The 26,153-nt window shown below is 41.6% G+C and overlaps 1 protein-coding gene across 2 annotated transcripts in view; it reads right to left on the reverse strand.

Moving 5' to 3' along the window:
- Window positions 1-26,153, reverse strand: part of RCOR1 (REST corepressor 1) — a 253,493-nt gene that overhangs the window by 216,520 nt on the left and 10,820 nt on the right. The window lies entirely within an intron of this gene.

Consider the following 26,153-nt stretch of genomic DNA (forward strand, 5'->3'; position numbering starts at 1 on the left):
TCAGCTCTGTTCAATAGGCTATAGCCAGGAACCTTCTTTCTCTTGCTCCCCCCTCCTAGTGGGGCCCCATTTTTAGGTCTCAATTTCCTCTCTTCATGGCTGCTCAGCTGTGTGTCTGCCTCTGGTGCTCCTGCTGCGCTTCTCTTCATGACACTGCTGTCGCCGCAGCACCTTTCAGCAGCTGAATCTGTGGTGCTGTGCTGCTCCAGCCCTCCTTCCTTCTGCCACAGCTCACAGTAGCGATGGTTCCCAGTGCGGCAGCTCACTCTGGGGCTTCCCACTTCCTGCTATGGACTCAGAAGCTGTGTCGCTGCCTCTGTCCTTACTTGTAGCCATCAGCAGCCCCCACAGCCACAGCTATGCTCACAGTTCAATATAATTTTGTTGTTGTTAAGTTGCTTGTTCTCTCCTCTTCAACCACAGTGGGCTGCTCTGTAGCCTGCCTCCAGTTTTACAGCCCTACGTTCTTTTTAAACTACTACTGCTGCTCTTATGACCCCTGTGGTAAATAATTTAATACTTATTTAGCCCCCAGCCTACTTTAAGGTTGGGATGTGTTTTTATGTCAACAAAAAGATCCACAATTAAAGTGATTTAGACTTCTAGAACTTCAGGACATTTCAAATAGGCTCTGTGCCTTCCTTACTGGTTCAGTATTGAACATCCTTTTAATACCAAAATGTGTAATATTTCATAAAGCACCCGCTGACAATGCAAGATTCCAGGATACTCACACCCAATAAGCTTCTAATTCAGCCAGAATGTAATCAAAGCCAACTTCCCAATCTCGGGCAAGTCACTTACTTAACCCTCCATTGCCCCCGGTACAAAATAAGTACCTGAATATATGTAAATCGCTTTGAATGTAGTTGCAAAAACCTCAGAAAGGCAGTATATCAAGTCCCATTTCCTTTTCCCTATTTGAGATTCTACATGGAATGTTGCTATTCCACTAGCAACATTCTATGTAGAAGCCTGCCCTTGCAGATCACCAACGTGGCCGCGCAGGCTTCTGTTTCTGTGAGTCTGACGTCCTGCACCCAGACTCACAGAAACAGAAGCCTGCGCTGCCGCATTGCTGATCCGCAAGGGCAGGCTTCTACATGGAATGTTGCTAGTGGAGGAGTAGCCTAGTGGTTAGTGCAGTGGACTTTGATCTTGGGGGACTGGGTTTGATTCCCACTGCAGCTCCTTCTGACTCTGGGCAAGTCACTTAACCCTCCATTGCCCCTGGTACAAAATAAGTACCTGAATATATGTAAAACCGCTTTGAATGTAGTTGCAAAAAACTCAGAAAGGCAGTATATCAAGTCCCATTTCCCTTTCCCTATTTGAGATTCTAGATGGGATGTTGCTACTACTGAGATTCTGTTGCTACTGTTTAAGATTCTACATTGAATGTTGCTAGTGGAGGAGTAGCCTAGTGGTTAGTGCAGTGGACTTTGATCCTAGGGAACTGAGTTCAATTCCCACTGCAGCTCCTTGTGACTCTGGGTAAGTCACTTAACCCTCCATTGCCCCTGGTACAAAATAAGTACCTGAATATATGTAAACCGTTTTGAATGTAGTTGCAAAAACCTCAGAAAGGCGGTATATCAAGTCCCATTTCCCTTTCCCTCCTCTTCACTTGGTCAGTCCCCAAGTTTTTAATTTCAACATCACCAAGAGTAGAAATTGTAAACTCTGACCCCCTCCCCCATTTACCAAGCTCTGCTAGCGGTTGCCAGTGTGATAATGCTGACACAGCCCATTCAAAGTGAATGTGTTGTTTCAGTATTGCCACGTGGCTTTGTAAAAGTGGGGGGGGGGGGGGGTGGAGAAACCAAAATATACCACCAGACAGCAAAAGTTTGTTTTTTTTAAACATGTTAATTTTTTTTATTCCTGGGATACTAATTCACATTCCGGACACTACATAGCCATCACTCAGTGAAAAACACATGTAGGACCCTGTTGTCATTTTTATGGCAAGGGAAAGAAGGCTAAATTATGCTTCCCAATAACCTTTCCAGCAAGTAGAATATTCTGGAACCAGGAGGAAAATGTACAGGTTTTTTAGAGTGAACTTCAAGAATCTGTGTGATCAGAGAACCTAGCATATAATTCTGGAGGAGTACTTATAGCCAGATTCACACGTCCCTGTCCCCTCTCCCCCCCCCCCCCCCCCATGCATACCAAATGATAAAACCATCTCATTGAATCAGGCCTTCACTTGGCAAAACAAATCAGAATTTTAAAATATCTTAATCCATTGTATGAACACTGTTGGAGCCCATCTGAGGGGCTACAGATCAGGAAAAGGATGTTAAAATCATCGTGGGCAATAATATCCTTACCTGATGATAATTTTTTTCCATTAGTCCCAACAGATCAATCCAGAGACGAGCAGTCCCAGCAGGTGGAGATAAGAGAAAACGCCAGAGCTCTGCCATAAAGGGTCCTATGCAGCAGCCTCACTTCCAGTATAATCGATACCAAAGCAGTAAAGAGACCATGTACCAGACCATGTATCAAACTCCTGCCTCCGACACAAACAAGTAGAGACCATGGCTGTCTTCCCAGAACTTCCGCCCATGAAGGTGATGTCCGCAAAACATGCAAAGCAACCTTTGCAGTAAATCAAATTCTGATCTGAAAAGAACGATATACACACACAACTAAGACAAAAACAACAACGAGCAGACCTCTGGATTGATCTGTTGGGACTAATGGAAAGAAAATTTTCAGGACTAATTTTAACTTCCATAACGTCCCAAAGATCAATCCGGAGACAACTGGGATGTACCAAAGCAGTCCCCAAGTGGGGAGAGGCCTAGAAACGAGAACAAAGACAGAAAGCACAACACCGGATCCTGTCAGATGGGACAAGGAAGGCCCACCAGAGAGAAAATGCAGCTGGGCCACCACGCAGGGGCAGAGGAATGAAAATTATTCTGAACAGAACCCAGACCAAGCATGCCATCGGCCATGCAACCAGAGCCGTCCCCCAAGCAAGGAACAAGACTCGACGACCAGAGGGAGGCAAACCGATGTCCGGAAACAGAGAAGCCTGGACCTCCAGGAGACCAAACACAGGCCAAAGCCAGAAGGCCGGCAACTAGTCCCAAAGGGAGCTGTCAACCCTCAGCGAAACAAAGAACGACAGCAAAAACGCGTGGTGGCGCACATCACAATGCCTAGAGACGGAGAACTGATCAACAAGGCTCGATCAGCCTAGACGGAGCAAAGCTCAATGCCAAGAGAAAGGAACAAGACTCGAAGTTCAGGGCCGAAGCAAGGCCAATACACCACATGCAGAGGCGGTCAGGCCCTATGTGCAGAGGCGGAGTCAAGCTCTTCGCAGAGAAGAAGCAGGTTCGATGTGCAGATACAAGGCCGGGCCCGCTGAGACGGAGCAAGACCCGATGTGCAGCACAAGTCCCACCGTACAGAAGCGGCTCAGGGCTCGACGTGTTGAAACAGAGCAAGACCGTGTGGAGGCAGAACACTATTTGACGTACCGAGAAGGAGCAAATCTCGATTTGCCGCAACGGGTGCAATTTCAATTACCAAGAAGATTCAAAGGGCTGAGAAGAAACAATTCAAAATACTACAATCTACTCTCTTCTACTGTGAAACCAGAACTGGTCAATCTCAAGCAACAAAATAAGTGGAGAAAAAAAGACCTCAGAAGACACAGAACTATAAACACACAGCACACAACTGCAGTAAGTTAGAAGCTCACATTTAAACTCCACTTCTCATAATTTAAGGCAAAAAGTCCCAAAAATCACAGTAGGCAATGAAATAGTACTTTCTCCAGTCAACAATAAAGGCACTAAGCAGCAAATATTCAAAACAGAATGAGTTCACAGTACTTATCTTGTTAAACTGCAAAGTTCATATCATGTCGCAAAATTCACACAATCCAAACAGGAGACCCAGTTTCATCCAAAAGCATCATCAGGGAAAAACAGCGTAGACTCTGGGACTGCTTTTTTGCATTAATTACGAGAAGTGGAGTTTTTTTTATTTTGTTTATAACCTATGATTAATGTGAGCTTCTAACTTATTGCAGTTGTGTGCTGAATGTTTGTAGCTCTGTCTTCAGAGGTCTTTTTTTTTTTCTCCACTTATTTTGGTGCTCGAGGCTGACCAGTTCTGATTTCACAGTATAAGAGAGTAGATGGTTTTTAGTATTTTTATTTCAATTACCCCAATATTAACTGGATAAATGTTACATCAGGGAGCACTAGGAAGGTTAAATTCTTACATGTAATAAATGACTGCTTCTTGAAGCAACTGGTCCAAGAACCAGCAAGAGGGGAAGTTATTTTAGATTTTGTCCTTAGTGGAATGCAGGGCATGGTACAAGAGGTAATAGAGTTGGATCCTCTGGGAAACTGTGATCATTTGAGCTGTTATCTGTCACTAAGGAGGTCTACTGTAGCGGTATTTGATTTTCGAAAGGGCAACTACAACAAAATGAGGAAAATGATTAAAAAGAAGCTAAAAGGGTTGGCCGCAAAGGTTAGAACTTCAAAGCAGGCATGGATGTAGTTTAAAACTACCATCATGGAAGCCCAGACCACATGTACTCCAAGTATTAACAGAGGTGGAAAGAAGAGAAAATGACAGCCACCATGGTTAAAAGGTGAAGTGAAAGAGGCTATTAGAGCCAAAAGAACAGCCTTCAAAAAATGGAAAAAGGATCTGAATGAAGAAAATAAGAAACATAAGCACTGTCAAGCTAGACGCAAAGTAGGCTAAAAGAGAATATGAAGAAAAACTTGCTGGAGACAAAAACTCATAGTAACACCTTTTTCGGGTACATCAGAAGCAGAAAGTCTGTGAGGGAATCCATGGAACCGTTAGATCATAAAGGAGCAAAAAGGTGCACTCTGAAGAAAAGGTCATAGAGGAGAGATTGAATTAATTCTTTGCTTCAGTTTTTACTTCAGAAGATGTAAGAGATCTACCTGTACCAGAAATGGTTTTCAAGGGTGACGATGTGGAGGAACTGAAAGAAGTCTCAGTAAGCCTGGAAGACATACCGAGCCAAACTGTCAAATTAAAGAGTGATAAATCACATGGACCGGATGGTATACATTTCATGGTACTGAAAGAACTCAAACATGAAATTGCTGATCTGCTGTTAGTGATTTGTAACCTGTTGCTAAAATCATCTGTAGTACCTGAAGATTGGAGTGTTCTAGAGGTGATCAGAGAAATTATAGACCGGTAAGCCTGACTTCTGTGCCTGGCAAAATAGTGCAAACTATTATAAAGAATAAAATTACAGAACATGTAAAAAAACATGGTTTAATGGGACAGAGTCAGCATGGTTCAGCCAAGGGAAGTCTTGCTTCACCAATTTGCTTCATTTCTTTGAAGGTGTGGATAAAGGTAAGCTGGTTGATGTAGTGTATCTAGATTTTCAGAAAGCTTTTGACAAAAATTCATCATGAGAGACTTTTGAGAAAAAATTTTTAAGAGTCATGGGATAGGAGGGAATGTCCTTCTGTGGATTAGGAATTGGTTATTGGACAGAAAACAGAGGGTAGGGTTAAATGGTCATTTTTCTCAATGGAGGAGGGTGAATAGTGGAGGATCGTACTGGGACTGGTGCTACTGAACATATTTACACATGATCTGGAAATTGGAATGAAAAGTGAGGTGCTTAAATCTGCAGATGAACTATTCAAAGTTGAAAAAAACACATGGAAGACCTTAGGAAAATGGAAGACTGGGTATCCAAATGGCAGATGAAATTTAATGTTGACAAATGCAAAGTGATGCACATTGGGAAGAACAATCCAAATCATATTTACCTGATGCTAGGGTCCACCTTAGGAGTCATCACTCAAGAACGAGATCTAGGTGTCATTGTAGACAATGCGGTAAAATCTTTTGCCCAGTGTGCAGCAGCAGGAAAAAAAGGAAACAGGATGCTAGGAATTATTAGGAAAATAAGACCAAGAATACTATAATGCCCCTGTATTGCTCTTTGGTGTGACCTCACCTTGAGTATTGCGTTCAATTCTGGTCGCTGTATATCAAAATTAATATAGAGGAATTAGAAAAGGTTCAAAGAAGAGTGACCAAAATGATAAAGGGGATGGAACTCCTCTCGTATGAGGAAAGGCTAAAGAAGTTAGGGCTCGTCAGCTTGGAAAAGAGACAGCTGGGGTTGGGGGGGATATAATTGAGGTCTATAGTATACTGAGTGGTGTAGAACGGGTAGAAGTGAATCGATTTTTCACTCTTTCAAAAAGTACAAAGACCAGGGGAAACTCAATGAAATTACATGGAAATACTTTTAAAACGAATGGGAGGAAATATTTTTTCACTCAAAGAATAGTTAAGCTCTGGAACTCAGTAAGTTAGCAAATCTAGGTTTAAAAAAGGCTTTGACAAGTTTCTGGAGCAAATGTCCACAGTCTTGTTGATGAGATGGACATGGGGAAAGTCACTGCTTGCCCTGGGACTGGTAGCATGGAATGTTGCTACTAATTGGGTTTCTGCCAGGTACTTGTGACCTGGATTGGCCACTGTTGGAAGCAGGATACTGGGCTAGATGGACCATTGATCTGACCCAGTATGTCTATTCTTATGTTATCCTTCTTCCATTTTCTGAAGGATGTTCTTTTAGCTCTAATAGCCTCCTTTACCTCCCTTTTTAACCACACTAGTTGTCCTTTGGCCTTGGGGGGGGGGGGGGGGGGGGGGGCGGTTAACAACATCCACGCCTGAAGCAAAATTTTGACCCTTACAGCTGCTCCTCTAAATTTGTATTTTTAATCATTCTTATTTCATCATAGTCTCCTTTTTGAAAGTTAAATGCCAAGTGTATTGGATTTCCTGTGTAATTAACCTAGTTATTAAATCAAATCTGATCATGTTATGATCACTGTTGTCCAATGGTCCCAGTACCATTACCTCTTGCACCAAATCATGCAGTCCACTAAGGACTAGATCCAGAAATGCTCCCCTCTTGTTGGTTTCTTGACCAGCTGCTCCATAAAGCAGTCCATGATTTCATCAAGGAACATCACCTCCGTAGCATGCCCTGATGTTACATTTATCCAGGTAATACTGGGGTTATTGGAAAATCACCCATTACTATTGTATAACCCACTTTGTTGGCTTCTCTAATAATTTCTGCTAACATTTCTACACCTGTCTGTTCATTCTGGTCAGGTGGAGTTTCTATTCCTAATGATTCCAAGGTGTATTTTGTGTCCTGTGTAATTTTTAGTCTACTTGATTCAAGGCAGTTAGCTTAGCAGGGCTTAAAATAGGTTTGAATAATTTCCTAAAAGAAATGTTCATAAGCCATTATTAAAATGGATTTGGGCAAATCCACTACTTTATTTCTAGGATAAGCAGCATAAAATCTGTTTTACTGTTTTGGGATCTTGTGAAGTACTTGTGACCTGGATTGGCCACTGCTAGAAACAGGATACTGGGCTTGATGGATCATTGGTCTGTCCCAGTATGGCAACACCTATGTTTTTATGTTATGGCCCTCTAACATATAACGCTACTCCTTCACCAATGTGTTCTACCTTATCAAATAAAATTATTAAGAATAGGGAATGTGTTCCCCCTAAATTGTAAGCTGTTATTGATCTTTTTAGCTCATCTTCAATTATTCAAGACATCCCTGCAGACAGATTATAGGATTCATTTCAGTTGATTACAAAGGATCAAGCTGCTTCATTGTAACCTAATTTAGGTGCTTCTTCCTGTATATTAGATAGTTGTCACCTTATCTCTTTAAAGTCCCCTCCATTTGTTAACGGCTTACAGTTTTTTTGTTTTTTTCTTTTTTGAGACTGGACATTATCCCCAAAGTTTGGGAGGAATTGTTCTGACTCCTATTATAATAAAACTTAATGCAGATCCTAGTTTACCAGCTAGTATTCCTTTACTTAATAAGTTTGAGTCTGTTGTTGCTACTCAATTATCACCATCTTAACTGGATAGGTATAATTGATTGGGTCCACTTCAATTTGGATTTAAAGCATTTCATAGTACTGAGTCGGTCTTACTAGCATTGGTATCTGATGCTAAATGCTTAATGGCAAAAGGTAAAGCATTAGTTTTACTACAGTTCGATATGACTGCTGTGTTTGATACAGTAGTTTACAAGGTTCTTTTATTTAAGTTGAGTTCGTTAGGCATTTCAGGTAGGATTCATTCATGGTTTAAAGAATTTCTAACAAACATTATTCTGTTAAAATGAAAGGTGAATTTTCAGCACTTTGGGTGCCACCTTGTGGGGTTCCTCAGGGTTCCCCATTGTTGCCAATCTTATTTAATGTCTATGATTAATGTAGAACATGTTTTTTCGAGTGCACTTTTATTCATATTAGGACGATATTACTCCTTGTCTCAGTTAGTGACATCTGGTCTGACACTATTCTCCAAGGGCCCTGTTACTAAGCTGCTTTATCATTTTTAACGAACACTAAATGCTAGAGTCGTCCATATATTCCTATGGTGGAGATGAAAATGGTAATGGAATTCAAACATGTGTGGGATAGACACAAAGGAATCCTGTTTAGAAGGAATGGTTCCATGGAATCATAGCGGAGATTGGGAGGCGACACCGGTAATTGGGAAACAAAACGGAAGCTCGGCAGACTTCTACGGTCTACGCCCTGATCGTGACTGAATAGATAGGAATGGGCTGGAGTGTAAATTTTAAGGGGCTTCGACGTTAGCTTCAGAACTTAGTACAAGAGCACAGGGCACAGAAAGGGAAGGATAAATCAAACTCAGGTATACATATAAAAGTAACATATACCATGTATTTATTTATTTATTGCACTTGTATCCCACATTTTCCCACCTATTTGCAGGCTCAATGTGGCTTACAAAGACCTGTTATGGCATAGCCATTCCAGGGCAGCAGATACAATTGGTGTTAGAAAAAAGATTAAGGATGACAAAAAGATCTAAGCAGTTATAGAGATGACTTTCTGAATAAGGGTGGAGCGGTGAAGTGTTGTAGTAATTAGGCTATTGATTCTCGTGGTAGGGCTTGTTGAAGAGATAGGTTTTCAGAGATTTGCGAAAGTTACTTATTTCGTTGATTGTTTTGAAGTTAGTTGGTAGTGCATTCTACAGCTGCGTGCTCATATAGGAAAAGCTGGTCGTATGTGTTAGTTTGTATTTTAATCCTTTGCAGCTAGGGAACAGGGCCGTGCCAAGGGTCTCTGGTGCCCCCCTGCAGACTATCAGTTGGTGCCCCCCCCCCCCCCCCCCGCTTCTTCATTAGATGTTTCTCCATTGCTACCTGTCTTTCCTTTAGACTGAAAACTACAGGCCCAGCCAGACCTGACAAAAGGGTCTACCACACCCTTCAATGTCAAGCATATACTAGAAAACTGTAAATTAGCTTACACAGGAAAGCAGTTTTAAAAAAATAAACACAATTCCTGCTGTTTCTTAACACTGCTCTCCAGAGAAAGCACTGCCTTTATAAAAAGGCTTTTCAGTGGGACTTAGCCTATTAAAAACAATTAGCATAATTAGGAATGGCCAGCCCTTGTAACTGCAGAGACCTAAGCTTTGATTATGCATGTTCCTGTCTTTGTTACAGTGGGGGGGGGGGGGGGGTCTCTTCATCTCATTTACACAGTCTGACCTCCCTGGCTCACTGGGAGCCCAGTCTCTTGGAGACTGCTATACATTGCAAAATAAGATAGCAGATGTAAATTCTCAAAGTGGACATATTCCAAACACTAAAATGAAAATAAAACGATTTGTTTCTACCTTTGTTGGCTGGTGACTTTCTTTTTCTGACCATGCTGGCCCAGTATCTGATTCTGTTGCTGGTATCTGTCCTCTTAACTCTGTTTCCAGGGCTTCCTTTCCACTGTATTTATCCCTCATTGATAAGTCTCTGATTCTAAAGTTTAGCAATTTCATTAAAGCAAAATGTATTTTCAAATATCACAAACTCTCCCTATCCAAGCAGAATGTTTTATATAAAAACAAACACACAAAAAAAGCAATCAGATTTTTACTTACCAGCTATTCTACACTATACGTCATCTAAACTTCCTCTTTGAACCTCAGCCAATTAAATGGATTCTAGCTGTAGCTATGATAATTATGTACACATCATTGCAGTCATGCCCTCCTCTCAGTGTACATGCTCAAAAAACAAAAACTTTGAACCACTTACAGATAACAATTACACTATTTATTTTTTATTTCTCCCCAGTCTCACTTGCACACCTGCCTCCAAACCTGTTCTCTTTAATTTGAATGTTGTTCCAGCTCACCCTGAATGAAAGTTGTTCACACACCAAAGCCATAAATAGCTGCTGGTTGTACTCTTTGAAGCAGCTTTAGCAGAGCAGCGTGTCTGTCTCAGCACTGCTGGGCTACCTTCACTTCCTGATGTGGGAAGGGCAGGGGAGAGAGGAGAATCACAACTTAAGGTAAAAGATTTTGCAAGTGAGTGGCGCCCTCTAGAGGTCGGCGCCCCCCTGCGTTGCTTACCTCGCTTACCGTGTCGGCACGGCCCTGCTAGGGAAGTGTAAATTAAGAAATGTGCGAGCTGATCTTTTAGCATTTCTGGGAAGGAGGTCCACGAGGTCTAGCATGTAGGTCGGGGCATCGCCGTGAATGATTTTAAGAGCAATCGTGCAGATTTCCATCGAGCAACCAGAAACTGATAACAGACAAGGCTCTTTTCAAGTATATCTTATCCCAAGAGCATCACTGCATTCATATTTAACAGAGATTTATTTATTTATTGCATTTGTATCCCACATTTTCCCACCTCTTTGCAGGCTCAATGTGGCTTACAATACATCATGGATAGTGGAAATATAATAGAAAAATAGGCATTTAGTGTTACAGAAAATTTTTGGTAACATGATAATGATAAGACATGATAGTAGTATGACAAGCAGATATTATAAGACATTTCTAACTACGTGTGGAGATTTATGTATATTCACATTGGTTGATCTTTGTGGTAAGCCTTGCTGAAGAGATGGGTCTTCAGTAGTTTGCGGAAGTTCGTCATTTTTAACTGTGTGCTTAAGTAGGTGAATTTTGACGCGTGCATTACTTTGTATTTTAGACCTTTGCAGTTAGGGAAGTGCAGATCAAGGAATGTGCGGGATGATCTTTTGGCATTCCTGGGTGGTAAGTCTATCAGGACTGACATGTAGGCTGGTGCAGCTCCATGAATGATTTTGTGAACTAGGGAGCAAATTTTGAACGTGATGCGTTCTTTGAGTGGGAGCCAGTGTAGTTTTTCTCGTAGGGGCTTGGCACTTTCATATTTTGTTTTGCCAAATATGAGTCTAGCTGCAGTGTTCTGGGCTGTCTGAAGTTTCTTGATCATTTGCTCTTTACAGCCAGCATAGAGTGCGTTGCAGTAATCTAGATGACTGAGCACCATTGATTGTACCAGATTACGGAAAACATTCCTTGGGAAGAAAAGTCTTACTCTTTAATTTCCACATTGAGTGGAACATCTTCTTGGTTGTGTTTTTCACATGGCTTTCGAGTGTTAGGTGTCGATCGATGGTAACTCCAAGAATTTTTAGGGTGTTCGAAATAGGAAGGTTCAGATTTGGTGTGCTAATGGCTGTGAATTTGTTCTTGTTATGTAAAATGAGTTTATCTTGTTGGGCAGACTGGATGGACCGTACAGGTCTTTATCTGTCGTCATCTACTATGTTACTATGTTTAACGCATGCTGCTTAGTAAACAAGGCCCCAAGTGACTAATTGTATTACCATATTACAGTTCTATTCATGGTTTTAAGCTAACGACTGAAAAAACGAGTTACTTTGGTTAGGCGTAAGGGAACTGTTCTTCCTGAATCCCTTCCAGTGTCTGATGATTTCTCTCTTAAAGTTGATTTATCTGCTAAGATTCTTGGTGTCACATTAGACTCCTCTCTTTCTTTGGAGTTACAGGTAAATCACTGATTGCAACTTATATTTTTTAAGCTTCGTCAGCTGTATCACATTAGGCGTTACTTTGACAGACCTCATGTTTCTTGTACAATCATGTATTTTAAGTCATTCAGACTACTATAATGCTCTTTATTCATCTCTTAACGGTGAAATTGTGTCTGAGATTACAATTATTACTGAACATGGCTACTAAACCTATTTTGGGTCTTAAAACAATTTGATAGTTCAACTGCTGCACTTGCATCTTTACATTCGCTTCCAATTCATTCTAGGGTCTTGATTAAGCTACCCTGATTAATTTTTAAGATGTCTGATGGGTCACCTCCTGAATAGATTCTTAACTTAGTTTCATTTCCTCATTTTCACGGAGTCTCGGGCAATAGAGATCCTTTCCATCTGATATTGACCTCAGTTTCAGGTATTAGATTCAAACTGATTTTATTTTCAGGCCCCTCATTTCTGCCTTTCACTGCCCATTGAACTTCGAAGTTCTTTCAGTTACTTTTTTGTTTCGTAAGAATCTAAAAATCTTTTTGTTTAAAAATTTGTGTCTTAATTTGTGTTTTCTCTTTAGGTTAGTTTTGTTTTTGTTAACCACTTTGAACTACTGATAAGTGGGAGTTGGAGTGTACAAGAAACACATTACATTACTGTGAAATAACTTGTATCCTGATACGAGTGTGTCCCATTGCTTACCTTCTTTCTACCAAGTCTCAGAGATGAATATTACATCTACCTTTTCATTTAGGGCCCCTTTTACAAAATGGCAATACCCATACTGCCACTTTGCTGCATGCCAATCCAGCACTAATATGGGAGACCGGCGGTAATGCCTGCCCTCAACACGCGCCATTTCCAGCGCTGAAAAAAGTACTTTTATTTTTTTAGCGCTGGGGCTTACCCTAAATAGGTGGAGGTAAGGACTCCGCCAGGAAATGGCCACCTGGCAAGTCAAGATCGGGAGGTGGGGCTGGAGGTTGGGGGACAGGGATAGTGCTGGGCAGACTTATACGGTCTGTGTCCTGAAGAACACAGGTACAAATCAAAGTAGGGTATACACAAAAATTAGCACATATGAGTTATCTTGTTGGGCAGACTGGATGGACCGTGCAGGTCTTTTTCTGCCGTCATCTACTATGTTACTATGGTTCACTTACCGCACATCCATTTCCTTAAAAAAAAAAACAAAAGCCTTTTACCTGCTGTGGTAAAAGGAGGCCTCAGGGCACCAAATCCACGCACCCATGCAACAGCAGGGCCGCTCAGCAGTTGACAGCGATAATTTGCAAATCAATCAAGTCTATCTGCTCTTTATTAAAAAGGCATCTGGTCTACTATGGCCTTTAGAGGAACCTCACTATTGGGATGCCCTATCTTCCCTGTTATGCTGATATCCTTCAAAAGATACTTTGTTCTGAACCATGCTCGGAGCAACTGTCAGCTTTCCCCAGTTTCTAGTTTAAAAGGTGCTCTATTATCTCCTTTTTAAATGATGATGCCTGGAGCCCATCCATCAGAAATAGGCTCCCCCTTCCCCAGAATGTTGCTCAGTTCCAAACAAATCTAAAACTCTCCTCCCTACGCCATCATCTCATCCTCGCATTGAGACTCCAGAACTCTATCTCTTGGGTCCTGCACAGGGAACACTTCTGAAAATGCTATCCTGGAGGTTCTGGATTTTACCTTTCTATTTAACAGCCTAAAATTTGGCTTCCAGAACCTCCCTCCCACATTTTCCTATGTCACTGGTGCCCACATGTACCAAGACAGCAGGCTCCTCCCCAGCACCATCTAAAATCTTATCTAGGTGATGCATGAGCTCCACCACCTTCGCACCAGGCATGCAAGTAACCAAGTGATCCTCATGTTCACCAGCCACCCAGTTATTTACATGCCTTATGATCAAATCTCCAGCTAAAACAGCCATCCTAATCCTTCCCTCCTGGGCAGAAGTCCCTGGAGTCACATCCTTAGTGCGAGAGGATATTACATCCCCTGGAGAGCAGGTACTACCTACAGGATCACTTTCTGCCTCTCTAATGTGATGCTCTCGCTTCAGGTGATCTTTCTCCTCTGTGGCAAGCACAGATGTTGCCTCAGCTCTTCCAGGTCTACTAAGCTAGTTTCCATGGATTCAAAAGTACAAAGACCAGGGGACACTCAATAAAATTACAAAGAAACAACAAATAGTTGGAAATATTTTATTCACTCAAAGAATAGTTAAGCTCTGGAACTTGATGCCGGAGGGTGTGGTAACAGCAGATAGCATATCTGCATTTAAAAAAAAGGTTTGGTCTAGTTCCTGAAGGAAAAGTCTATAGTCTAGTTCCTGAAGGAAAAGTCTATAGTCTGTTATTGAGATGGACATGAGGGAAGCCACTGCTTGACCGGGATTGGTAGCATGAAATGTTGCTACTAATTGAGTTTCTGCCAGGTACCTGTAACCTGAATTGGCTACTGGTGTAAGTAGGATACTGGGTTAGATGAACAATTGGTCTGACCCAGTATGGTATTCCTAAGTTCTTATGACCCGTTCCCCGAGTGCTAGGAGCTCTGTGAACCAAATACACATATATGACCTCTCACCAACTGGGAGATAATGAAACATGTGACACAGTGGAAAAGACTAGATAACCTCCATCTTGGTGCTAGACTGGTGCCTGCATCTTAGAAGTGGTGATTTGTTTAATTATAATGGAATAGGAGTATATAAAATGAAGTCCTCTACGATTTAGTTATATTCTACACTATACTAATATTTAGGTCTTTGGGAGGGAGAGGGGGGTTGCAGGTTTGTCTCTACAGACCTAAATAGACTGGTATTTCTAAGAGTTAATTACTGGCTGACAGATATATCCTAATTAAACCTTCTAGCCTCCTAACTGGTTGAAAGGCCTATAAATGAAAGATCAGGCCAGGGATGGGTGGGAGAGAATTAAATCCTAAACAGAGGTCTTCTTGGACCCTTATCTGTGCTCTACACTGATGCTATGGTAAACTTTAAAACAGTACTTTAAAATACTAGCCTGCGCAAAAGTGTAAGTGAGACTTGACATGCTAAAATAAAACTATTCCTTAAACTGCCTTTGCTAAATAAGCAGAGTAATTTAAAATAAGGACACTGATATTACCTATTTAACTCTAAGTCTACCTGTTTCCAAGTTTAAAAGCAATTTTTCAACAGGTAAAATACTCACCAATGGAAGTCCTCTCACACCACCTCTTGTATTTATTTTAAAAAACATTTATATGCCCATTTCCCCAGTTCCTAACAGGGATTCACCCAAAGCAGTGTTAAATAGGAAATGATTTGTTTAACTCTCTCAAATAATATTAGGACTGGGGGATGCTCCACCAAAATAACTAGAAGACGATTTAAAAAAAAACAAAACACTTTGTTAAGTTTGTTTAAGTTAAGCAAAATTAAGCTACAGAATTTGCTGCCAGAGAATTTGATCAAGGCTAGCAGTACAGCTCAGTTTATAAATGCTTTCAACAAGTTTCTGGAGGGCAGGCCATTAAATAAATACAGCCAGATGGACCTGGGTGTCTCCCCCGCTTACTTCTGGAAGCCAGTTTTATGGAAAACAAATATTTTCCTGTTTGCATCTGTAGGGTACTTCCAAATGATCCAGACTGTTCACTGTCAGCAAGGATACTGGACTGATGGACCACTGGTCTGTCCTGGCATAGTATTTCTTTATGTTTTATGAAAATTCCAGCGTTTTGCCACCTTTCTAAAAGAAGAAATTTTGTGTGTCAAGCCATACAAAAACAGGTTGTCATTTGAAATTAATGTTGTCCATGAATAAAAGTGAGCAATGTTCACACCTAGGGGTAGATTTAGTAAATGGTGCCCAAAAAGTTAGGCACCGGGATGATATGCGCTAAACACAAATTCTAAAAAGGCAATTCTGCCCAAAACGAATACTAACATTTTCGTGCCTGCCCAAATCTGGTGGAAACGCTCGCGCCTAACCACTGTCAGTCAGTTGCGGAAATGGTCTTCCATTTCCGCAACTGACTGACAGTGGTTAGGCGCAAGCGTTTCCACCAGATTTGGGCAGGCACGAAAATGTTAGTATTCGTTTTGGGCAGAATTGCCTTTTTAGAATTTGTGTTTAGCGCGTATCATCCCAGTGCCTAAATCCTAAGAATGTCTATGACCTGATCATGCCCCTCCCTTGGCCACACCCCCTTGGGAATTGCACAAGACAAAAATTAGGCGCCAAGTTTACAAAATAGGGGTGTAAGTCAGTAACATGCACATCTGCTAATTAGTGCTCGAAAAGGCCAATTTAAGGGGCCCTTTTTCAGACTGGTGGTGAACCCAACGCGGGCTTACCACGCTCTCTTCCAGGACTACCACTGGCCCAACATGGCCGCCGGAGGAAAAAGAAAACCTCCAGGCGTGGCTTGCGCGGCGGGCATCACTGCACGCTGCCCGGTTACCGCCGGGTTAGCACAGAAGCCCTTATCACCACCTCAATGGGTGGCGGTAAGAGCTCCCTCCCTAATGGCCATGCGGTAAGAGTTCTCTCACCGCATGACCGTGGATGCTAGGGGCTTTTTTTTTTTTACCCAATGCGGTAAAACGGGCCCTGGCGAACAGGAAAAAACAGCCCCCACGACTAGCACATGGCCCTTTTTCCCACAGCTTGGCAAAAGAACCGTGTCAGCTCCTTGTGACTGTGGGCAAGTCACTTAACCCTCCATTGCCCCAGGTACAAATAAGTACACGTATATGTAAGCCGCATTGAGCCTGCCATGAGTGGGAAAGCGCAGGGTACAAATGTAACTAAAATAAATAAAATAAAAATTTAGCACATGTTGCATGTAACACAGTAACATAGTAGATTACGGCAGAAAAAGACCTGCACGGTCCATCCAATCTGCCCAACAAGATAAACTCATTTGTGCTACTTTCTGTGTATACCTTACCTTGATTTGTATCTGTCATTTTCAGGGCACAGACCGTAGAAGTCTGCCCAGCACTACCCCCCGCCTCCCAACCACCAGCCCTGCCACCCAATCTCCGCTAAGATTCTGAGGATCCATTCCTTCTGAACAGGATTCCTCTATGTTTATCCCATCCATGTTTGAACTCCGTTACCGTTTTCATCTCCACCACCTCCCACGGGAGGACATTCCAAGTATCCACCACTCTCTCTGTGAAAAAATACTTCCTGACATTTTTCTTGAGTCTGCCCCCCTTCAATCTCATTTCATGCCCTCTAGTTCTATCGCCTTCCCATCTCCGGAAAAGGTTCGTTTGCGGATGTGTAATTGGCCCTATTCTAGAACTGGGCACACATTTGCGCACCTAATGTTAGGTGCCATTTATAGAATTTGAGAGATGTGTGCACTCTCCTTAAAGAGTACACACTTGTGTGCAATTGTTTGTGTACGCACATCTCTTGGGGAAATAGTGCACAACCCCCCACATATATATGCCAACTAAGGTTGCGCAAGCAAATCAGCTAACGTAGCTGATTTGTGTGTGCAACTTAACTGATTAGAGCCAATCAGTGCCAATAATGGGCATTAATGGCATTAGTTGGGAGTTACGTACACACTGTATTCTATAATGCTATGCACCGAACTCCTATAGTGTTTAATTTCAAGGGGCATGGACAGGGGCACTGTTTAAGCATTATTCTATAAAGCGCGCAGATCCTTTACAGAATAGCGCTCGGCGCTTAAATTTTTCAACAATGATTTTTTTTTGCGCCACTTATAGAATCTAGTCCAATATGTGCAAACAGCACGCACTCTTTATGCAGAGTATGCATTATGGACTAAATTCTATATATGGTGTAAAAAAAAAAAAAAAAAAAAAACACCATTCAGCGCTATTCTACAAACCGAGCGTTTGCACCACATTTCCACAAACGGAAACGTGGTGCAAATGCTCACACCTAATACGCGTGGATCCCACCTTATTCTATAAGTACGTGCCTAACTGAAAGGAACGCCCCTGATCAAGGCTCTCTCATGTCCGCACCCCCTTTTTTGACTAAATTTACGCACGTACATTTTAATTCTAATTCATGCCACTAACTGCTTGTTAAACAGCCAATTGTCACACTAATTAGCTTGTTATTCAACTAAATTGCACACACAAGTTTTTAGCACTTTTTACTTAATTCGGGGGTACGTGTGCACAGTGCACGCTCTTAACAACATTCATTAACACACAAAAAAGAAAAACGCATAAACGCAAACTTTCTGGGTGCCCATCCCCAGTGCCGTCCTGCAGTGAAAGCTGATGCTCTGAAGCTCTAGAGCAGCAGCACAATTATGCAAATTGAAGCAAGTGTGATTCAAACTGCACAAGAGGAAGTGAAATCAGCAGGACTGGACAATACTGCTGCTTCCATTTGCAGATCTCTCTTGCTACATTTATGGCTATAAACCAACATCAAATTTTAAAATTGCTAACCCAACAAGTGCTTCTTTATGCCAAAGACATGTCAGAGCTCACAACTGTTCTCAGTTTAACTATTTTCTTAGAGAAATATAAAAATGGCCCACAATCGCAAAAAGCAGCTCTCAGATAAGAGATCTTTCTCCCCCTGATCAGAGAGTCTACTTTCTCTTACAAGTAAACAGCACATGCTTGTTACCTAAACCAGAATTCTGCATAACAGAAATTCCAGTACATTATGCCGAATCCATCCTCCATTTAGAGATCTGGGTTCAAATGTAAACAGGTAAGTCTGAGGAGAGGGGGTTTCCAGACTGTTACTCATAACTGCCACTCCACAGTACTATGCTGATCCTTGGGAACTGCGATTAGGGGGATTTTTTTCTTTTAATTTCCCATATGTTGCTGCTGCTTTTATAGTTGTGCCTTTCTGAGTGCAGCAGGAATTTGGTGCAATAGAAATGCAAATAAATAATTCTGTATTCCTACACTTAATATTCAAATGTCTTTTTTTTTCACTTTACATGAACAGCAGACCCATTTGTGCTCCCTTGATCCAGTGGGACTGCTTGCTTCAGCCCAAACAGGGTAGATCAGGACTGAGGTGTTCTGAAGGAGCCTCTTCAAACTCCTGCCTCACCCCAAGCAATGATGCACAATAATCTTGGCACACAGCTCTAACACAAATCATTTTCACTAGTCACCACACCCCATTCACCTCCTCCAACCATACACTCACAACAACATAACACACACACAAAAAAAAAAAAGAACAGTTCTGAATTTTCACTATCTGAAATAACCAGGAAGACTGACTTTCAGCGAGTAACTGAAGAAGCAGGTTTGTTGGAAAAAAGTGTTCAAGGTCTGAAGCATCGGAAGTTTTTAAGTCTAAATAAAGGAGCAAACCAAGGAGCTGTACGTCTTCATCTGAAATCTCACACACTGCTTCCCTGCTAAGGTCTCCATTTTACAGAGCTTCCTGCAATCAAATCTTTGTGCAACACTACAGCGATGCAAAAGCTGGCTCACCTCTACTCCACCAAGAGACCTTAAAAAAATGCTAGTTAATAAAAAAAAAATAGCAGTAAAGAAGTTTGAGAAACAAATCACTTGTTCTTGGCAAAAAAATGCAAAGTCGAACTCCTTCCCCTGGATTTTCTTATGCCAGCTACAGGCAACAGAATCGTACAAAGAGGCAGATGTCAATGGAAGTGTGATACAGAAGAAAGTAAACTTCCTCTTCAGATCTGAAGTATTCTTCCTGAAATCTAGTGTAATGTCCAGTTAAAAAAAAAGACGCAGCCAGAAGTGGCAGGGCAAGCACAAACCGTAAGCTGTACAATGGGCAGTGTGCACCTTGGTCACAAAGGCAAGATTTCAAAGCTCAATAAAAGCTAATCACAGGCAGCTTCCTTAAGCCTCTCTCTTGGCCAACGTACAAAACCACCACTGACCCTCAAAACAGCTCTTTTAAGAGCAGCTGGAGAACAGCTGATTTATTTGTGGCAAAAACTGGCTCTTGCAGCCGATGAAAAGTGTACCCTCTGTACTAATTAGTAACCATTGATTTCTTTTTTTTTTTTTTTTTTGAAAACTTTATTTTTGATATAAATTGAACATACGTGTTTGTCATGGCTTACATATGAAAATCCCATTGTTCCCCCCTCTCCCTTCCCCCCAGTCCCCCTTCCTTCTCCCCCCACATCTCTAATAGTTCTCATAGGCATATTAACTCTCTAGTGTTTGTACTTGCCAAGGCCAGTACCTAAATAGCCATAATGTTTTGTTTGTTTTTTGTTCAGTTCGCTGGCACCACCAAATGTGGAGCATCTAGGTCAATTCCTGCTTGTATTCTCCAACTTTTATATTTGTCCCAAATCTTAGTAAACCGGACCAGGGGTCCATTCTTGATCGCTGTGAGCTTCGACATTTGGTAAATATAGTCCATTTTATGGATAACCTGAATCGTTGGGGGTGCTGATTGTCCTTTCCAGTGCGAAGCCACTGTTATCTTTCCCGCTATTAAGAACACTGAGGCCAGGCTATGCAGTGGTATTGGCAGTCCTGTTGGTCGAAAATGTAATAAGCAATGGTAGTAACCATTGATTTCAATTCAACACTGAACATACATAGACAAGAGCAAGCAACAATACAGGGTCTGCATTGTTACCTACAGCCCTACTAACAGTACATAGTAGGCCCAACACCAGAAAAGAGACTGCACACTTCAAAATGTCGCATTTGGAACAGTTTCACTGTATGTTTGGGAGCAGTAGCCACCTTTCAGAATAACCACTCAACACTATTTACCAGAGAAAGATAAAGCCCTGGGGCTACAAGAGTGGAGGAGTGGCCTAGCGGCTAGAACAGGGTCTCGACAGCCAGAAGTGGCCGGGTTCATTTCCCACTGCTGCTCCTTGGGCTCCTTTTACTAAGCAGCTAAGTTATTTTTGTAGCGTCGGAGTGTACCCAGCCATAATTGGTTACCACTGGGTTAACACGGGAGCCCTCAATGGGTGGCAGTAAAAGGGAGTCTCGGCACCTGCGAAAAAACACATGCCGACACCAGCGCCGGTCCCCTTTTGCCGCAGCTTGGTAAAAGGGGCCCTAAACCCTCCATTGCCTCAAGTACAAAGCTAGATTGTGAGCCCTCCAGGGACCAGGGAAATACCCAGTGTACCTGAATGTAACTCACCCAAAGCTACTACTGAAAAAGGCGTGAGCAAAATCCAAATAAATAAATAGTCTTCTTCCTGAGGAAGGTTCTTGTAGAGAGCTAAACAACATAGGATAAGCGTTATACATTTTTAATCTAGCTTGCAAAATCAACGATTTAACACTTTTTGTTTTGATTTTAAACTACTTTATCCATTTTAACCAAAATTGGTTGTCTGCTGCTGAAGGCAAGATACCAGAGAAGTCGGTACCAGTAGGAGTCAAACTGAAGTCCAAGAACTTCTAAGCCATATTGCAATAATCAAACCACAAGACTACTCTTCTTACACATAAATTATATTCACTGGTAATGTTATCATGAAACCTGTAGTAGGTCAGGGCCGAAAAGGGGTTTCACCTACCACTACAGCTGCAATAAGGAGAAAGAGAAATTCTAAAACGTCAGTCTGGTATGACCACAAACAAAAACAACAAAAAAAACCCTCCACACAACCCTAATTATATCAGCAGTGACACTGGAATATTGCTTGTATGAGAAGAAGAACTGTGTTCCAGAACACTGGGCTGGGACAGAGCGAGGGGAGATGGGAGAGAGAGTTGTCTAACTATTTCAACTTGCTTAAAAAGGACTAGTCCTTTATGTACAGAATTCATCCATCTTTAGCTTTACTTCATTTTGTTTTCCAGATGAAAGAAAGTGCAGCAGATTTAGAATGTTCGTTTAATGGTTTATCTAATATATACGGCTTTTATACTCTAAGCTGAGAAAGCAACTTAGCCTGAAGAAGAAGCACCCATAGCCCAGAGCTGCACTTCTCTTTCAGCTCCAGGACTCGCGTTTCCTCTGCTGTACATATGCTATATATTGTCCTCAGAATCTCTAGTTTTTCGTTGTTTTCCTGTCAATGTTTCTATATTCTTTTCCATTGATATATTCCTTAACGATACTTTATTTGATTTGTTTTGTATAAAACTCTTCACAATGTAATCCATAACCGAATTGGAACAAAATGTAATTTCCATTATTCATAATGTATTGTAAGCCACTTTGAGCCCGCAAAAAGGTGGGAAAATGTGGGATACAAATGCAATAAATAATAATAATAATAATAATACAGAGCACTGCAATAGGCCCCGGCATTTGTTCCTCAACAGTAGCCCAGATACCAGTGTATTTTTTTCCCACACCAAAAAGGAGTAGACTTGCCTACAGAGCTACAGTTTTATAGTAGCTAAAACTAGGGCACCTAGAGGTACGTGCCTCAAAGGCACCAATCATTTAACAGGTACCTATTCCGTGAGGCAGTGCACTGAAAAATGCACCTGCGCCTGTCCAATACACACATCCACACCAGCGCAGGCCATTTTTCAGCGCACCTTAGTCAAAAGGACCCCTTAAGTCTCATCAGATTTTCATTTTCAGGATATTCACAATGAACATGCATGAGCAAGATTTGCATACCAAATCAATCTCGTGCATATTCATTGTGGACATCCTAAAATGCATTACCACTCAACTTAAAAACAAATTACGAGCTAATCAATTTCTGTAAATCTCTGAAGACCTATCTATTCAACAAGGCATACCACAACGAGCAATAATTTAATTACAACACAACACCACTTCAACTATACGCCGAACATTTTCTCGTTATTCCTGTTTGCTTAATTCTATATTGTTATGCAACACTAATGTATCTTTTACTCCAGAATGGCGAATGCCATAACGGAATATTGTAAGCCACATTGAGCCTGCAAATAGGTGGGAAAATGTGGGATACAAATACAACAAATAAAAACCTGCTGGGACTAAGTATGCCTCAAGGACTGGGTTGAGAAGGAATGCTATAAAAGGTTAACGCCTAAGAGCCAAAGCACCTAACTGGAAGGGCAGCGTACACGTAGGCGTCTCCTGGATTCACACATATAGAATGTTATATATCAAACGCATCACTTGGCACACGTAGGTGCACCAGCTTACCTCTGCCATTGACACAGTGGAAGAGGGAACGCCTAAACATGGGCACGGAAATGCCAAAATATGCTCTTATTCTATAACAGCGACAAGAATTGGTGCTAAGTGCATGGCACTGAGGCACCTAAACCAGAGCACCAACTGTCCCGTAAATATACTAAACAAACAGTCTAGTAATAAACAGGCCTCCTACAACAATCTCCACAACTTGCTAGTTTGTCCTTAAAGAGAACTGCTTGTGCTAATTTAGCCAGTCACACAACAGACTTCCCTCAAGAAGAGGGATTCCAAGAGATGTTACTGGGGGTCAAATTTTTTTAAAAGCTTTTGAACTGGTAATTCTTTATACCAAATGGGGTCACACACCGATAAATTTATAGCAGGATTTGGCCCAGCAAGCAAGTACTACAGGAGCAAACTGAGAATTTAATGTCGGCAAACTTAGGGGGGGGGGGGGGGGGGTAAATGAATTATGTTTATCACAAACCTTGCTTAAGAGATTTGAAGAGGCTCATTTTCAAAGCACACTGACTTACAAAGTTACTAATAACCAATGTAACTTTTTAAGTCTATGTGCTTTGAAAATGAGCACCATTATGTACTATATTTTTCTTATGCTATTTTCCTCCTGCCAGTAGGGTTACATATCACTTTCATTTGCCTGTAATGTTCTCTCCTACAATATGGTTGGGAGATGGGGATAGTGCTGGGCAGACTTATACGATCTGAGCCAGAGCCAGTGGTGGGAGGCGGGGCAGACTTGTACGGTCTGTGCCCTGAAAAGGACAGGTACAAATCAAGGTAAGGTATACACAAAAAGTAGCACATATGACTTTATCTTCTTGGGCACACTGGATGGACCGTGGTCTTTTTCTGCCGTCATCTACTATGTTACTATGTCCATCAGACACAGCAACACACCCACCAGAGGAGCGATTGTTTTTGTTCCCCCCCCCCCCCCCCCCCCCCTTTATTTTTCATTTTTGACTCAGGAAGACTCCTAGACCACCTCTTCTCTCTCCCTCCTTCCTTCAAGGAGAGAGAGCTGTTGTATGAAAACCAAACTTCAGGTACCGAGACAGTCTGACAATGGCAGTAACACAAAGCAAACATTTGTCTCTTGGTCCTATTCATGGACACGTGTAAGCACCACTCACGTGTGATTATGCCACAAAACACAATTGACAAGTGCTGTTCACAGAAGTGCTTCTGTCAGAATGTCACTCTGATTTCAAAGCAACATTTTCCTTTACAGCAAAACATTGAGGCTGGAATAATGTGGCTAGTTCACAAGCACAGCACCAATATTACAGAGAAGTACTGCCATTAACATTTCTATGGAGCTACACGGTGTACACAGAGCTGTACAGATTCACATATAAGACAATCCCTGCTAAGTGACGCTTACAATCTAGTCAACACAGACAAATAAGCATTTGAGGAACACTGCGACCTTAGATTTAGTGTCTTGCAAAAGTCTTCACATCCCTGTATATTTTTCACATTCCTCTGTCTAAAAGATACAGTTCTAAATGATTTTAAAAGTACGTGTTTGGTTTCTTAGGGGTCATTTACTAAAGGGTTGCCACGCAGCAAATGGGAACTACCGCCGGCCTAACGCAGCCATCGGCGGTACTTCCACCCCCCCCCCCCCCCCCCAGTGTGTGGCATTTCTAGTAAGACCGGAAATTTTGTTCATTTATACCACACGGGGTTACCGCTGGGTTAACATGGGAGCCCTTACCGCCACCTCAACGGATGGTAGTATGGGCTCCCCCAAAAATGGCCACACAGCAAGTACACACTTAATGCACGGCCATTTCATTTTTCTTCTTTTTTACCTGCTGTGGTAAAAAGAGGCCTCAGTGCTACCGCAGGGCCCTTTTTACCACAACTTAGTAAAGACGCTTTAGTCTTTCTGAATATTACTATAATGGATTAGTGAAACAAAGTCCTGACTGCACAGATCTTCACGCCCTTTGTCATAGCAATCCCAAGTAAGCCTGCATTTGCAAAAAAAAATGCCTTAAAATGAGACACATAAATAAGTTAGAGCGCCCCCTTTCATCCACTCACAGTAGCTGAGCCATTTCAATTGCTCCTGAATGAAGTAATCAAGCCGTTTCTGTTATATAAATTAAAATTTGAAGTAAAGGTCTAAACATGCCAACCGCAGAGCTGCTGCTGAAAGAACTTCAGGATAAAGCAGAGTTTAGGGGAAGGCTACACACACACACACGCACAAAAAAAAAATCCCATTCAATATGATTGAATATCCCTTGAAGCACTGTCGGGTCCATCACTGTAAAATGGGAAGATACGGTACCACCATGACTGCATCATTCAAAACATCCCTTCAGCGTCAGTCTTGGGTTACGGAAACTACTGAGGAACTTTACTTCGAGACCTAAGATTACTTTAAAAGAACTAACAAAGTCTTTGGCTAACAGTGGAGAAAATGTTGACTGTTCGACAAATTGTTGGGGTTTTTTTTTTCTCTCAACTACACCTCTTGCATACATTAAGATCTATATTATCTGCGTATGACTTCAGAACTGTTGTACAAAGTTTGATTTTGTCTCAGTTGGATTATTGCAACACCCTGTACCTTGGTTTATCATCCCCATGACTCAGGGCAGTGCAAGTGGTACAGAATGCCTCAGCATGAGTTTTTGTTGGTGTTATCAAAATTTTCACACATATTACCAGATCTTAGGAATTTGCATTTGCTACCAATTATTCAGCGTATTCAACAAAAAGTGTTGGTTTAGGTTCATCAAACTATTTATGCCGTTACCCCTTTTTACTTTAAACATGTCTTCAAAGTGCACCGTCCAAAAAAAGCATTTAAGATCAGAAAACGCGATGCGGCTGCCCTTAGATCCAGTGATGCAAACACGCTATGTGGAAACTGGAATTTCTTCCTTTACTGTTGCTGGTACGCAACTGTGGAACGCTCTTACGGGACACTTGCGGCTTTGCAGTAATATGATGAAATGCAAGAAACTTCTCAAAACACAGTTGTTTGTGGCTGCATTTTATTGAGTTTTTGGAATGTTATAGCCCTCTGATACAACATGAAAAAAAAAGTGTTTATTTGTATGTTAGGTTCTATATAATATGATTATGTATGTTCTTT

Source organism: Microcaecilia unicolor, chromosome 9 (genome assembly GCF_901765095.1).
Source record: "Microcaecilia unicolor chromosome 9, aMicUni1.1, whole genome shotgun sequence".
NCBI lineage: Eukaryota > Metazoa > Chordata > Amphibia > Gymnophiona > Siphonopidae > Microcaecilia > Microcaecilia unicolor.